Source organism: Sylvia atricapilla, chromosome 6, assembly GCF_009819655.1.
Source record: "Sylvia atricapilla isolate bSylAtr1 chromosome 6, bSylAtr1.pri, whole genome shotgun sequence".
Lineage (NCBI taxonomy): Eukaryota > Metazoa > Chordata > Aves > Passeriformes > Sylviidae > Sylvia > Sylvia atricapilla.
This window is the reverse complement of record NC_089145.1, coordinates 39,401,581-39,414,911: the sequence shown is the minus strand read 5'-3', so window position 1 is coordinate 39,414,911 and position 13,331 is coordinate 39,401,581.

Genomic DNA, 13,331 nt, shown 5'->3' with positions numbered 1-13,331 from the left:
ATAGACTGATTAGTAACAAAGCAGAGAAAGCTGCTTCAGAAGAGGCAAGCTCTCAGCATTTGGGATACTTCTCTGAGGTCTAAGACCATGAACTGCTTATAAACACATGCTGGGATTTTTTTTTCATTGGCACCTGTCAAATTCCACCTAGAAATGGTCCCTGGTTATGCCTATAAAATCAAAAGCAGTCTATGTGTGTTGATGGATTGCTGACACTGGTACATCTCTCACTAGCCAGTGTAATTTTGGTTTGCCTGTTACACACTCAGATGCTACACCCATTTCTAGCCTGAAAGCTGAGCAGAGGGAGATTCTCTTCTCAGTGTAGCAAGGGCTGCTTGAGAGTTAAAACCGGTACTGCAGGTATCCCATGCATGGCTGCAACTGAACTGGAGCCCAGGAACCTCCTGAAGCAGCAGCAGCTGGGAGCTGCAATCCCTTAAAAGCTCTGCAGCTGTCAGCAAAGTGACAATATGGTGACACTGTGCACTTGTGCTGTGAGTCCTTGGAGGTGGAGGTGCCTTTTTGTTCTCTCCTTGGATTGTACAGAGTAAAACAGAGTTCAGGCTCACAATCAAATCCAAAGGTACCAACAGCAATACCTCCTCTTAAATAAGCAGGGCAGGCATTTGATTATAGGAGTATCCTAACTAGAAGGTAAATGTTTATTTAGAGCCCTGGTATCTTTACTGTTCCGCTTAGGTTTCTAATGAAGTTTTTGACAGAAAACCACTTCACTTGAAATATTGCTTGTAGAAGCTAATGTGCCACACTCCATTAGGTTGAATAAATATAAATAATAAATATGTTGTCTCACCAGCCTTGTAGGAAATATAATGATACCTGAATAAATAGATTTTTGAATTTGTTGAGTTAATAACTTTGAAGAAGTTTACTAATGAAATTCACACTTTTATCTGCTGCTGTGGTGAGGAATTTCTACATGCCTCGGTTTTCTCTCTCTCACAGAAATAACAGCTATATGGAAATACCATTTTTCTGATGAGAAATAACATGGAGAGCATTTCTACACGTCTGCCTTGTTCTGCAGATCTTCCAGTCATCCAGTAAAAAAATTGTTTTAATTTCTAAGGTAACATAACATCATGACTGGAGCACCATCTACTATTTTACTGATAATTTTACTGATACATAAATGTAAAGCATGTTTGTAAGTAGTTAGCGATATTTGGCTGACAAATAAGCAACTGCTGTGTAAGTTTGACACTAAAAAATTAATTTAGAGACTATGAGACTAATGTAATTACTTCCAGGGGTTGTGGAGTATAAGATTTATTTTCATGTACTACTGTTTTCTGCCTTCAGACACCACTTTTAATAGGAAATAAGACATTCAGCGAACTGTTCCCACTTGAAAATCAAGTTTCATGTTCAGAGCAATTTATGAATTTTCTGTAACTTCAGTCCAAGAATATCTATCTCAAGTGCATATGCCCAGCATAACACTCTGCACGACAGATTTTGTTGTGCTGTTATGTATAATGCTTAAAGTGATAAAACTACAAGAGTTATTTGTATTTTATACAGAAAAACTGTATGAATAGGGAACTGAGAGTGTTAAAAGTGTCTCTTTACCACAGTGAATTGTCCATGGCAACATGTGAATGCTTTGGGGAAAACAAAATTTTAAAGTCATGACATTGTAGGCTCATCTAATTGCTCACTGATTTTATGTGTAATACAACAAGAGCAACCAGAATTCCGAGATGGAAAAATTGCAGTGTACAAGTGGTACAAACCTGGAGTTGCAACTCACAGAGTAGATCAGAGAACATTGTGTATAAATAGTGGCTTTATTTCTAGCTACCTCTTATTACAGCACTGAACCCCATAGAAATTCTGTACATCATTTCATCCCTAGTCTGGGCTCTATGCAAAGAAAAAAAAAATAGTTTCAATTTTTCATTTCAAGACCATGAACATAATTAAAACTTCTTATTGGGAGTAACAGGACAGTATGTGGGTAAATGGCGGCTTTGGGGGCAGGTGAATGACTGCATCCTCAGAAAACAATCTTACACTACAGCATTAATACGTTTAAGCATTTCAAGGAAATAAGCTTTAAGTGCTACATATTGTAACAGATTGGAATGTGTAGACTTACAGTATTAGATGGCCGTAATCCCTCCAGTGCAAGGCTGATTGCAGGGGTAGCAAGAGTTGGCTAATCCTTTTGGGCCAATGGCATAAAACAAGGATTAGTTTTTCATTTACTGCAGCTGAGTGGGTCATTAGGATCCAAAGACACTAATGAGCCTGAACAGGCAATTGGATTCCAGTTTCAAAGTTATGGGCTAGTTTGAAAGGAGATGGATTGTGTCTTTTAATGATTTAAAACATGATGTTTTGATGACCTTTTACCTGAGAAAAATTAATGTAGGATATAACCATGGAACACAAACCTGGAATGCTGTTTTTTTTTCCTTCTGAAGCTTGAGTTGTTGCCAGATTCGTTGCCTTAGAGGCTGAATGGCTCATTTAGAAATATCTCTGTTGCCTTGCTTTTATGTTCTGCTCTTGATGTCTCCAGAGTTGACACAAGTCACATGCGATCAAGTCTGTATTCCTGGTGGACAGGCACTGTCCTAATATTCTCTGACTCACACCCAGGTTGTTTGCAGCTCAGCAGTTCTGCTTCCAGACACATCACTTTGTGTTCTGATGCTAACATCTTGCCGAGAAATTGCCTCTTGGCACATTGTTTCTTGGATCCTGTACCTTGCTTGATTTGATGTGAAGATGATGCTCTTTTTAGCACTTGCAACACGTTACCTTTGGAAAGGTAAATATTTTCCCCGCCTTGCTACATCGCAGATATTTTTCTTCTCAGGAATCATTTGAATTCAGCAATAATAGGTGGCTTCTATTTGGTTTCGTTCAAATTAAGCAAGGGTATGAAAGAAATATCAAAAGATGGACATTACCATGCTAATAGAATGTTTAGACATACACAAAAGGAAAATACTTTGACTGTTATGACTCCATAGGAGAAATAGTGTCAGAAGTTTTAATAACATGAACTTGATTTTCTGTATCATATCACAGTCTACAAAGCATCCCCAAAATTACTTCATACAGCACAGGACTTGATCCATCCACAAGTCCTTTGAGGCTTGGCTTGGGGAAGGGAAAGAAGCAGAGGATCAAGTTACAAAAAGTTCTTGCTAGTGGGGAACCAGCTGTTCTGACTGGTGGGAAGCTTTGAAGCTGACAGTCCATACTGAAACTCAGTTTTGAGGTTGCAATCCTTATCTGCTCCCTTCTGCCAGAGCAGGACTGCCTTGAGCTAAGTGTGGTCTCTTGCTGCTCTTTTCTTTTTCTTGAGGCACTTGTGTGGCAAGTTTTAACTATTTCCACAAAATTGCTAAAGCTACAATCAGTGATGTTGCTCACTGCAACGGCTGCAAAGGGCTCCCATCCAGAAGTTATGGGTAAAAAGTGGTTAAAAATGATTCTTAAGAAGTACAAAACCCCTGGAAGCTCTGTTTCCATTGCATGCCAGGGAGATGCCAAGCCTCTGGAGCACTCTAGCCATTACCCAAGCTGTACAATCCAATTTCAGATCATGCCACATGGGCTTAAAAAAAATCCCTGGGCACAGTACATTCTTCAAGGTGATTTTTTTCCCTTGGGAATGAACACCACCACTTGTGTATTTCCTTCTACAAATATTGAAAGAGCTAATCATAGGCAGCTGCATATTTATTTTTCTCCCTCACAGTTGAAAAAGGCTCTTGAAAAACATACAAGTTGTTACCAGTATGATCTTTAATGAGGAGATGTTAAACCAAGGCCTGACCACCTCTGCTCAGTGCAGACCCAGATTTGCCACTGCTGCTGTTTTGTTGAAGGCGAGTAATGCAGAGCCATGGCTTCTTAGACTTCTAAAATTTTTCATCTTGACCTGATACTTGTGATTCATCATCAGGCACTAAAGAGTAGTAGAGTTCTGATTAAAAACAAACAAACAAACAAACAAACAAACAAAAATATATATATAAATCACAGATTAAGATTTCCATTTCACATGGAAATCACGACCCAACTTCAGGAGTGCTTTTGAACCCAGGTTGGCCATCCAGCCAGAGCACTTAAAAGAAGCTTCTTCTGTGAAGTAGGTCATGACTTCATGTGAACCTCCACTTCTTGGATTGCGCTCTTCCCAGCTCTCCAAAAAATAGGTCTTTAATGAATTTCTAGCACAGGAGAAACATTCTGATCACATAAACCAATGTTTGGGTAGATTTTTCTGCTTTATCACTTGTAGACAGAGTTATATCAAGATTACCAGTTGTAGTGACAAGGTTTTGAATAATTGTTAAAGGAGCCAATACTTGGATGGACAGAAGAGATGAATTCTCTAGATCTTTCTTTTAAATAGTGCTGAGATAATCTTGTTGCTTATCAATATGATACTTGGATTATTTGTCTTGTGTTGCATTGGAATTATATCTGGTCCTTAGGTGACTTTTGCCACATTATCACAGTCATTGAGCATCCACAACCCTCATTAAGATAACAATGAACAGAGTTTGGTGCAGATTGTTCTAAAGCAGAAAAATTCCTGTGTTGCCAGAATTTCCTTGGCATTACCTTGGGAGTCTCTGTGATTCAGAGCAGAAGCAGAGGGTCAAAGTGCTGAGGCACAAGTCTTTTTTTGGCGTGTGAATGCCTTGTTTCCAGCAGTGTAGGGCTGGCAGCAGCATACACTGCCCTGCGTGTTTATCACAGCTAGCTCACATATTGCAGTGTCAATATTTTATCAGAGAACACTTTACAACTTTACAACACACACACACAAAAAAAAAAAAAAAAAAAAAAAAAAAAAAAAAAAAAAAAAAAAAAAAAAAAAAAAAAAAAAAAAAAAGAGAGAGAGAAGGATGCTCCAGTTGCTCCAGTGGATGTTGTATATGTTTCAGATTCCTCTGTTGAGTTTTATCTGAGCTGACATTACTGAAATAAAGTAGATTGTCAAAGGCTAGGCAGAGTGCTTTTATCATTTGCAAGTATTGGCATCGAGTGAAATAATGATTCAAATTTCTGTTTTCTGTCTTTTGTGGATTACTCTGTCAGTTACAGTGATGCTTTTGACAAGGGAGTGCTGCTGGGTTAGTGATTTCTTCCAGAGCTTCAGAAACAGTGAAGTTATCTGTTCATCAGATCAAGGCTGACAGCTGTTCTTTTACAGATGAGGAAATGGGCTCAGGTGAAGGGTACGGGATCATTCCTGCATTGCAAAGAGTCCTGGCACTGACAGGTCAAGGAAACAAATTCCCTGCCTTGTAGAAGGGCCCTCTCTCTTTTCATGTGACACGTCAAGCTTCACAGTGGAGTGTCATTGCCCCAGCCAGAAGATTTCATTCCCAACTACTGGCTCTCTGCCTGCTGCAGCAGTGGATCTCCAGCTGTGATCTGTGTGTCACAGCATCCCTAGGCAGGTTTCAGACCCTCTCCAGCTACAGCAAGTTTATGCTTGGGTTCGAAAACTCAACATGTTTCCACTTTTTCCAGACAAGGGGGGAGGAAATCCAGGGTAAGAGCACAGTAGAAAAAGAAAAGCCTTCAAAAGGAGCCTTGAGGATTTCTATTTGTGTTATCTTCCCAGGGAATTGCCACCCTTATCCTCACTCTGTCCTGCTGCTGCCTGAGAATCATAGAATGGTTTGGGATGAAAGGAAGCCAAGAGGCCAGAGAGCATCTAGTTCCAACACAGTGCCATGGGCAGGGACACCTTCCACTATGCCAGGTTGCTCCAAGCCCCATCCAACCTGGCCTGGGACACCTCCAGAGATGGGGCAGCCCCAGCTTCTCTGGGCACCGTGTGCCAGGGCCTCAGCACCCTCAGAGTCACGAATATGCCCTGGCTAATTAGGTTTTCTTTATTTTAAGACAGGACATGCTTGCTGCAGATCAGCAGCAATGATTTTAGTCATCACAGTTGTAACGCCAAATCCCATAGCATCAGGGTTCACCTCAGGAGCAAAGGAGATCAATTTTCTGAATTCATGTTTCCCCCTTTGATATGTATAGTGTCTGATTGTGATTTCAGCAAGATTCTGATGATGTCATTGCTGATATTAATGAAATTAATAATATAGAGTATGTTTTGTTTTTAAAAATGTGTCTTCCCGTAGTTCTTAAAACACATCCTTGTTCAGCTTTCCAAGTTTTCTTTTGCATCCATCGCTCTCTGGGCTGCCCCGTGAGTCTCCTTGCGGGAGCGTGCAGTGGGCTGGAGCTCCAGCAGCGGGCTGGAGCACTCAGGAGAAGCCTGTGAGAGCACCGAGCCCCTGGCAGCTCTGCTGTGTGAGCAGCGGGCCAGCACAAAGCTCTTGTGATAGCGCAGCATCATCAGAATGTGTGCACACTGCCGCCAGGAATGATTCATTTCCACACTCCAAAGGGGTCACCGTGGTCTGAGGCTGCTGCCATGAACACAGGCAGTGTCGCTACAGGAAAGGACTGAGAAGAAAGAGTGTGGGCTGTGTGCTCTGCTTATGGAATAGAAATGGGGGGACAAGCAGGAGTCAGCAGTGTGCCCAGGTGGTCGAGGAGGCCAATAACATCCTGCTCTGCATCAAAAATAGTGTGGTAGCAGGAGCAGGGAAGTGATTGTCCTTGTGTGCTGGGCACTGCTGAGGCTGCTCCTCAAATCCTGTGATGAGTTTTGAGCCCCTCATGACAAGAAAGACCTTGAGGGGCCAGTGCAGAGAAGGCAATGGAGCTGGGGAAGATCCTGGAGAACAAATGTGATGAGGAGCAGCTGAGGGAGCTGGGGAGATTCAGCCTGGAGAAAAGGAGGTTCAGGGGGGACCTTCTCACCCTCTACAACTCCCTGACAGGAGGGTGGAGCCAGGTGGGGGTCAGCTCTGCTCCCAGGGAACAAGGGACAGGACAAGAAAAAATGGCCACAAGTTGTACCAGGAGAGGCTCAGGCTGGACATCAGGAACACCTGTTCATTGAAAGAGTTGTCAAGCATTGGAAGGGGCTGCCCAGGGAGGTGGTGGAGTCACCCTGCCTGGAGATGTAGCGCAACCCAGGACTTCATTTCACCATTTCCTCTACGTCCTCAGGTGACCTGGAATAGTCTCATGCAATAGAATCAGCTCCGCTCATCAGCAGAGCAATTAATTGCAATACTGCAAGGGAAAACCAGAGGTGTGATCTCACACCATGGATACAAACCCCGAGCTCCTACTGACCATCACAGACGGGGTACTTCTGATAGCAAAGCTTTGATATGCCAGGGTGACTGAAAAAAAATCAGCAGGAGCCACAAAACAATACTCAAAAATCTTGGTGAGTCCATTTTTCATGCTGTAGAGAAAACAGCCAGGACTGACCTGCATGAAGTTAATTTGCAGGGCTTTTTTTAAGGTTCCCACAGGAAGACCAGGCTGGATGAAGATTTAATCAAATACCTGTTTAAGAGAGGTGTGAGTTTAAGTGGCACAAGGAACAAAAATGAATTCTTTCTATTTTTAATGCATTTACAAAAGCTCCTGGTAGTTTATATTGTACTGTGTAGCAAACCGACCTGCACAGGGCTCATCTGCCTCTGCTTATTGGTATTTAATTATCTGAGGTACCCTTTGGACATCATAAACCTCTGAATATATGAAGTCTGAAAACACAGACACACAGATTGTTTCTCTTTCCGTTATAGCCCTTCGTGTTCTGGGGGTGCCGCACAATGCTGGGACAAAGTGACTTTGAACGCCGAGGGGATTTGTGGCCTCCAATGTAACATTACCAGCAAAGAGCACAAGACCTGGCAGGGTATATCAAGGGATTCAGCAATGGAAAAAAAAATCATCTCCTCTTCCTTGAGGATTTGTTCTTGAGGTTTTAGAAAAAATGACTTGCAATAGGAAAAAGGAAAGGGGGAAACAAGAAGAGGCTTTCGACATTAATAGGAAAATGAAGATAAGTAAAACAACCTCCCCTCCCGCACAGAAAAGATTTCAACACTGAAGCAGCGACAAGTCTCTTTTTCACTTCACCCCATCTGCACCGCAGCCCACCCGCTTTCCACGTGTCTCACATCCTCACAGAGGAAAACCTCTGGCAGTGTGTGACAGCCCCGGGCTGGCCAGCACACACGAATTCCCTTCTGCAGCATGCAGTCAGATCCCATTTGGACACTGCCAGGGAGGAACCCAGGGAGCCCCAGTGCTGTGGGGTTAATCTGGCACACACTCAACCCTACAAGGCACAGAGAGGTTTTGGAGCATCCAAAGAAAGTCTGGAAACCTGGTGAGAATAAGGACAACTCCTGGGCAAGACAAGCCACCCAAAATCGTCCCCAGAGGGAGGGAAAAGGCCCGAGCGAAAAGGTGACCTCTGGGTGCTGCTGGCTCTCCCCACAGCAAAGGCCATTCACCATCTTGCAGTCCACAGAGATGCTTCCTAGGGAGCCTTCAGGTCTCTGGCCCTCACACCTTCTCCCTCTCGATCTCCTCAAGCTCCAGCAATGAAGCAGGGCCAGGCAGCCCCTCCAAGGTCGTTTTCATCTTTTCCTCCTACTGTGGAGGAAACTGCGTCACAGCTGTGACAATGTTTTATGTCTTTCTGGGAATAGGTACCCCAAACTCTGGAGCTTCAAGGCATCCCTCACCTCCCCACCTTCCCCACAGCCCTCCCGGGACCCACCACAGGCTCCAATTCCAGGCTGCTGTGGAATTTGGAGCATCTGCACCAGCCTGTGAGTCTTACACCCAACTTTGCTCTGAAGGCACAAGCACCTCCGTGCCAGGAAAGACAAGGTGCAGGAGCAATCCCACCTTTGCAGCTTTCCCAGAGGAACAGCTGTGTGGGGAGTGCTTCCTTATGGGATAAACAACTTCAGAGAAGAGACAAGCACTGAGTCACAAACCGCAGCTCTGTGAAATGATCTCATGGATACCCCAACACTTACCACATGCAGTAGAAAGAGAAGACTGGTTGAACCAGGACTTTTAATAGGCCCCTTTCCATTTCTTCTATCCCACATGTAGAAACCTGCTTGGGGAGGGATTTTTCCTCCTCCTCCTCCCTCTCCTCCTCCTCCTCCTCCTCCTCCTCCCCCCCAGTCAAAATTAGCTGTTTACTCACACGACATAATGATAAATTCTATTGAGGGTTACAAATGCCTTGTGCTCTTTCCAGAATGTTGACATGTTTATCCATAATGTATAGTCCGTGTCACTTGGTCTGGGCAAGAGAAAACTATAGTCACTGCTGAAACTTGTTTATAAATGCGGCTGAGATTTCAGGAATCATGTAGTAAATAAACTAAAATTTTAAAAAATTAAATAAACCTCCATTTTATTTAATCATCTTCTCCTACATTAAATAATGAGTTGGGTTTTTAAAATCACTATAGTGAGTACTTGGTAAATTTTGTGTACATATTTCTAGTTGGGAAAACATCACTGCTGTTATGACTTGACTGATTATTTTTTAAGCAATCCTTCCCATTCCCTATCAGTCAAAGTGAGGATATGCCTGAAATATTGTATAGTTATAGCTGAGAGAGGCATGCAGCAATTATCATTTATATTAGAGTGCCCACAGGGCACAGCTTCATTTAAGGCTTCATTGTGTTACACACAATGAAAGAGTCCAGGCCTTAAACATTTTACCGTTTTAAAAGATTGGCAGACAATGAAGGGCTGGATGATAGAATGCTGAGTGCTTCCCAAAAGTTCCAAGCAATTTGACAGGAAATCAAATATGATCAGTGGCTGGCAGTACCAGTCAGTCTGACTTATCTAAAATCCTTTAAACAGAAAGGTTCAACTAAAACACTGGAAGAACAATCAATTCCCACTAATCTCCTAGCATTTGCAGAAGGGAGAAAATTTTAAACTAAATTCTAAGCCTTTGGAAATTGTGCTAGTTGGAAATAAAAATGGAATTCCTCTAGTTGGCCAGATTTTGTTAGGCTGTCTCAGGAAGACACTGTGCACCAAATTCAAACAAGGCCATTTCCACTAGATCAATGTTCCTGACAAGCCGTGCTCTGAGCAGAGTTGTCGTCAGGAACTTAAGCTGGGAGAATTTATAAAATCTGAAAAACAGCAGCTTTCAAAGTGTTGAATGTCCTTTCAAATTCTTGTCAGTCTAGGAAGATGATGGAAGAACAAATCTGATGAGGGAAAGAGAAGCAAATGGCAAGGAGGAAGAAGTTGTAGGGGGGGAAAAAAGAGACAGACGAACAATTAGTGCCTGAGATGTACATTTCCTCTTGCTTACTCCAAGGTTGTAGTAGGACTTTAGGCAGGATTGATCAATGTCTGCATGTTTCAGTGCTTTCAGAGGTGGGTTCAGGCAGAGGTAGGTGGGTCTGTGGCACTGTTGCATGTCCTCAGCCCTTGGCATGCTTCCTTTTATCAGGAGCTGCAACAACAACTCCAGTGCAGGGCAGTGTCAGCATGAAGGACTCAAGGCAGCTCCAAGATGCCAGGTCAGTGGCCTGAGAAACCCGCCTTGTTTTTCCTGTCATAAATCCTAGCTCTGTTTGGTCCATTTTTATTGTCATTACTCCAGTCAGCACTGCAGCTTCTGGCAGCTGCTGAGGGAGGTAGAAAAGAGGCCACCCATATGGTGAGCACATCGTACCAAAGGTGCCTCGGCGTTTGGGAAGATCCCTGCAAATGTCACTGCTGGGTCACTTAAGGCCTGATTTTATTTCAGCAAAGTCAATAGGGATTTTGGCATTTATTAGTAGGAGCAGAAACAAAACCTTAATCCCTGGTAATTCTGTTTGTATTACATTGTACACAGTGTCACAGATGTGCATGGGATACTGTGAAAAACACGGGGTCATATGCTACTGTCACCTGCTCTCTCAAAGCAGTGGGACTGAAGCCAGAGTGGACCTGCAGGAAGGCAGCCTTGGGCCACTGCTTTAGCCTCCAGTTTCATTTTTTTGTCCGTCCTCTGGGAGAAAAAACAAATTTTTGGGAAGTAAATGTATGTCATTAAACTTAGTGATGCCGCTTCCAGTCTCACTGCTGGTGAGCTCTCAAGATGCTGGGAGTATCACTTGGCTAGAGGCAATCTTACTTCCTGCATGTGTTGTAAGATCTGGAGCAGAATGACAGACACGAAGTGAAGGCAGGGGCATTGAGACAGGTTCAAGTGGGGAGGACAAGCAGGAAAACACAAAATAAGCAAGAAAGCAGGATATGAAGAAAAGAACAGGATCATGAAGCGTGAAGAAGGAACACTGGGTGGGAAAATAGATCCCCAAATGGGTCCTGTTAATTCCAGCTGAGTCACTGTTCTTTGACCCAAATGCTTTATCTCCTCAGTGTCTCCTCCCTGCTGTGTGCTGGGCACCACTCTGAGGACATGGCCAAATCCTGCTAGGCAGGGACCTCTGCTTTCCTACTGCTTTTGCAGCTCATTGTGAGGACATCAATGGCTGATTACATCAACTTAGAAGGGCAGTGATCTGAGGAGACGCTGAAGTAAGGACACAGCAAGTAAAACCATTGCTGAGATGGACAGCAGCAAAGCAATGTGGAAACCCTGGTGCAGAAGTGCCCGAGTGTCTGTGTGCTCCCACTTATGTAACTCCTCTGTTGTGCAAAGTGCCAGCCCTGGCACTCAACGCTGCCACACTGGCCTGGCCTGACCAAGGCATAAAATATCTTTTCATTTGGTGCTTGCTGACAACGTGCCCCGTTGTTCCGCAGTGCTGGCCTGAGCAGGCCAAAGTGGCCGCTCTTCGTTTGTGAAGTGGGCTGCACTTAATCCAGGCACTGCTCCAGCCCTGCAGGCTCCACAGAAAGGACTGGCTGCAGCTGAGCTGTTTACACACTGCAGAACAGGGACTGTGGCTGGCCAGCTTCTTGGATATACTCTTGGGAATGCAAGGACACCTGTAGCATTACAAATGGAGGGGGCTCCTGTCACTGGGGAGGGATTCTTGTAACGGAGGGAGCTAAACCCCTTGAACTCGCAGCTCACTTCTTTCTCCATCTCTTTGTGACAGCCAGAGGTACCTGCTGAACTTCAACAAGTGATTTTGTTGAGACAGTTGTCCATAAGTGACAATATTTATCATGGGATAAAATTGTTTTGCATGAAGAGCTTGTTTAATAAGAAGTCAAGTGTTAACTGAGTGGTTGCACTCTGGAGCCAGGGAAAGCAGAGCAAGGACAAAGCACATGTTGCTTTTCAGCTTTGTTCCTCTTGCTGATACTTACAGCCTGGTAAAAGCACCACTCACACTCTCATATCTGGCAGCTCTGGCTGTTTGTGTCTTTATGATCACACAAACTTTGCTTTCACAAACTAAGTGCAAGCAGAGGTTTGTGCATGTGCAAACAGCACAGTCCCTGTCCCACAACCACTACATCTGTCAGCCTTTACTTCTCAAAGTACATGTGGGTATAGAAAGGTGTGAAATCAATCCAAAGTCCAAATAAACTGGAATAGTCTGGGTTGGAAGGGATCTTACAGATGACCTAAAGACAATTCTAACACCACTGCCACAGGCAGGGACACCTTTCAGTAGACCAAGTTGTTGAAAGTCACATCCAGCTTGGCCTGGAACAATTCAAGGGATGGGGCATCCTGGTGTGCTAGTGCCATTAAATACACTTCTACTTAGACCAGCTATAAACACCATGTCATAATTTCTGGGCCCAGTCTTATTAAAATATGTCAATGGTTAATCTCTAAATTTATTTGTTTTATGTAACCTTTGGAGAGCTGGGCTTGTCACTGGACAGCCTCCCAGTATCTCTTGTTTTCAAAGGGTATAAAAATTAACATGTTAATAATGACTTTGTCACTATCATTATTATTTTTATATGCTACAAGGTCCACACATTTTTTTAACACTTCCAGGGATGGTGATTCCACCACTTCCCTGAGAAGGCTGTTCCAATATTTTTATTAGACTGAACAAGTGGGAGAAAAAGCTAAGTTGGTTAATTTGATTTAATTTCAGCTATGATGGTGCATATTTTAGTTGTTTGAGCTGCATCTTGAACAGGGTACAATTAATATTTTTCTGGAAGCAAGCTGAGTGTCTCTTACATAAATACTTATCCTCTGAGCATGAAGTCATGATTCTGATAAAGCTGAATTATGACCTTAATAATGCACAAACATTATTCACCCCAGGATTCCCACAGAAAACAGACCCATATGCCACTGAAATGTTATCATCACAAAACATTTATTGGGAATAAATACTGTGAAGCTGTGCTGAGCTTTCAGCTCCAGGAGTTTCAGGTGAAAACCTGGTGCAAGCAATTCCGAATTTTGGCTGAGAAAAATATTTTGGGTTTTATTTTTGTACACCAGGGAT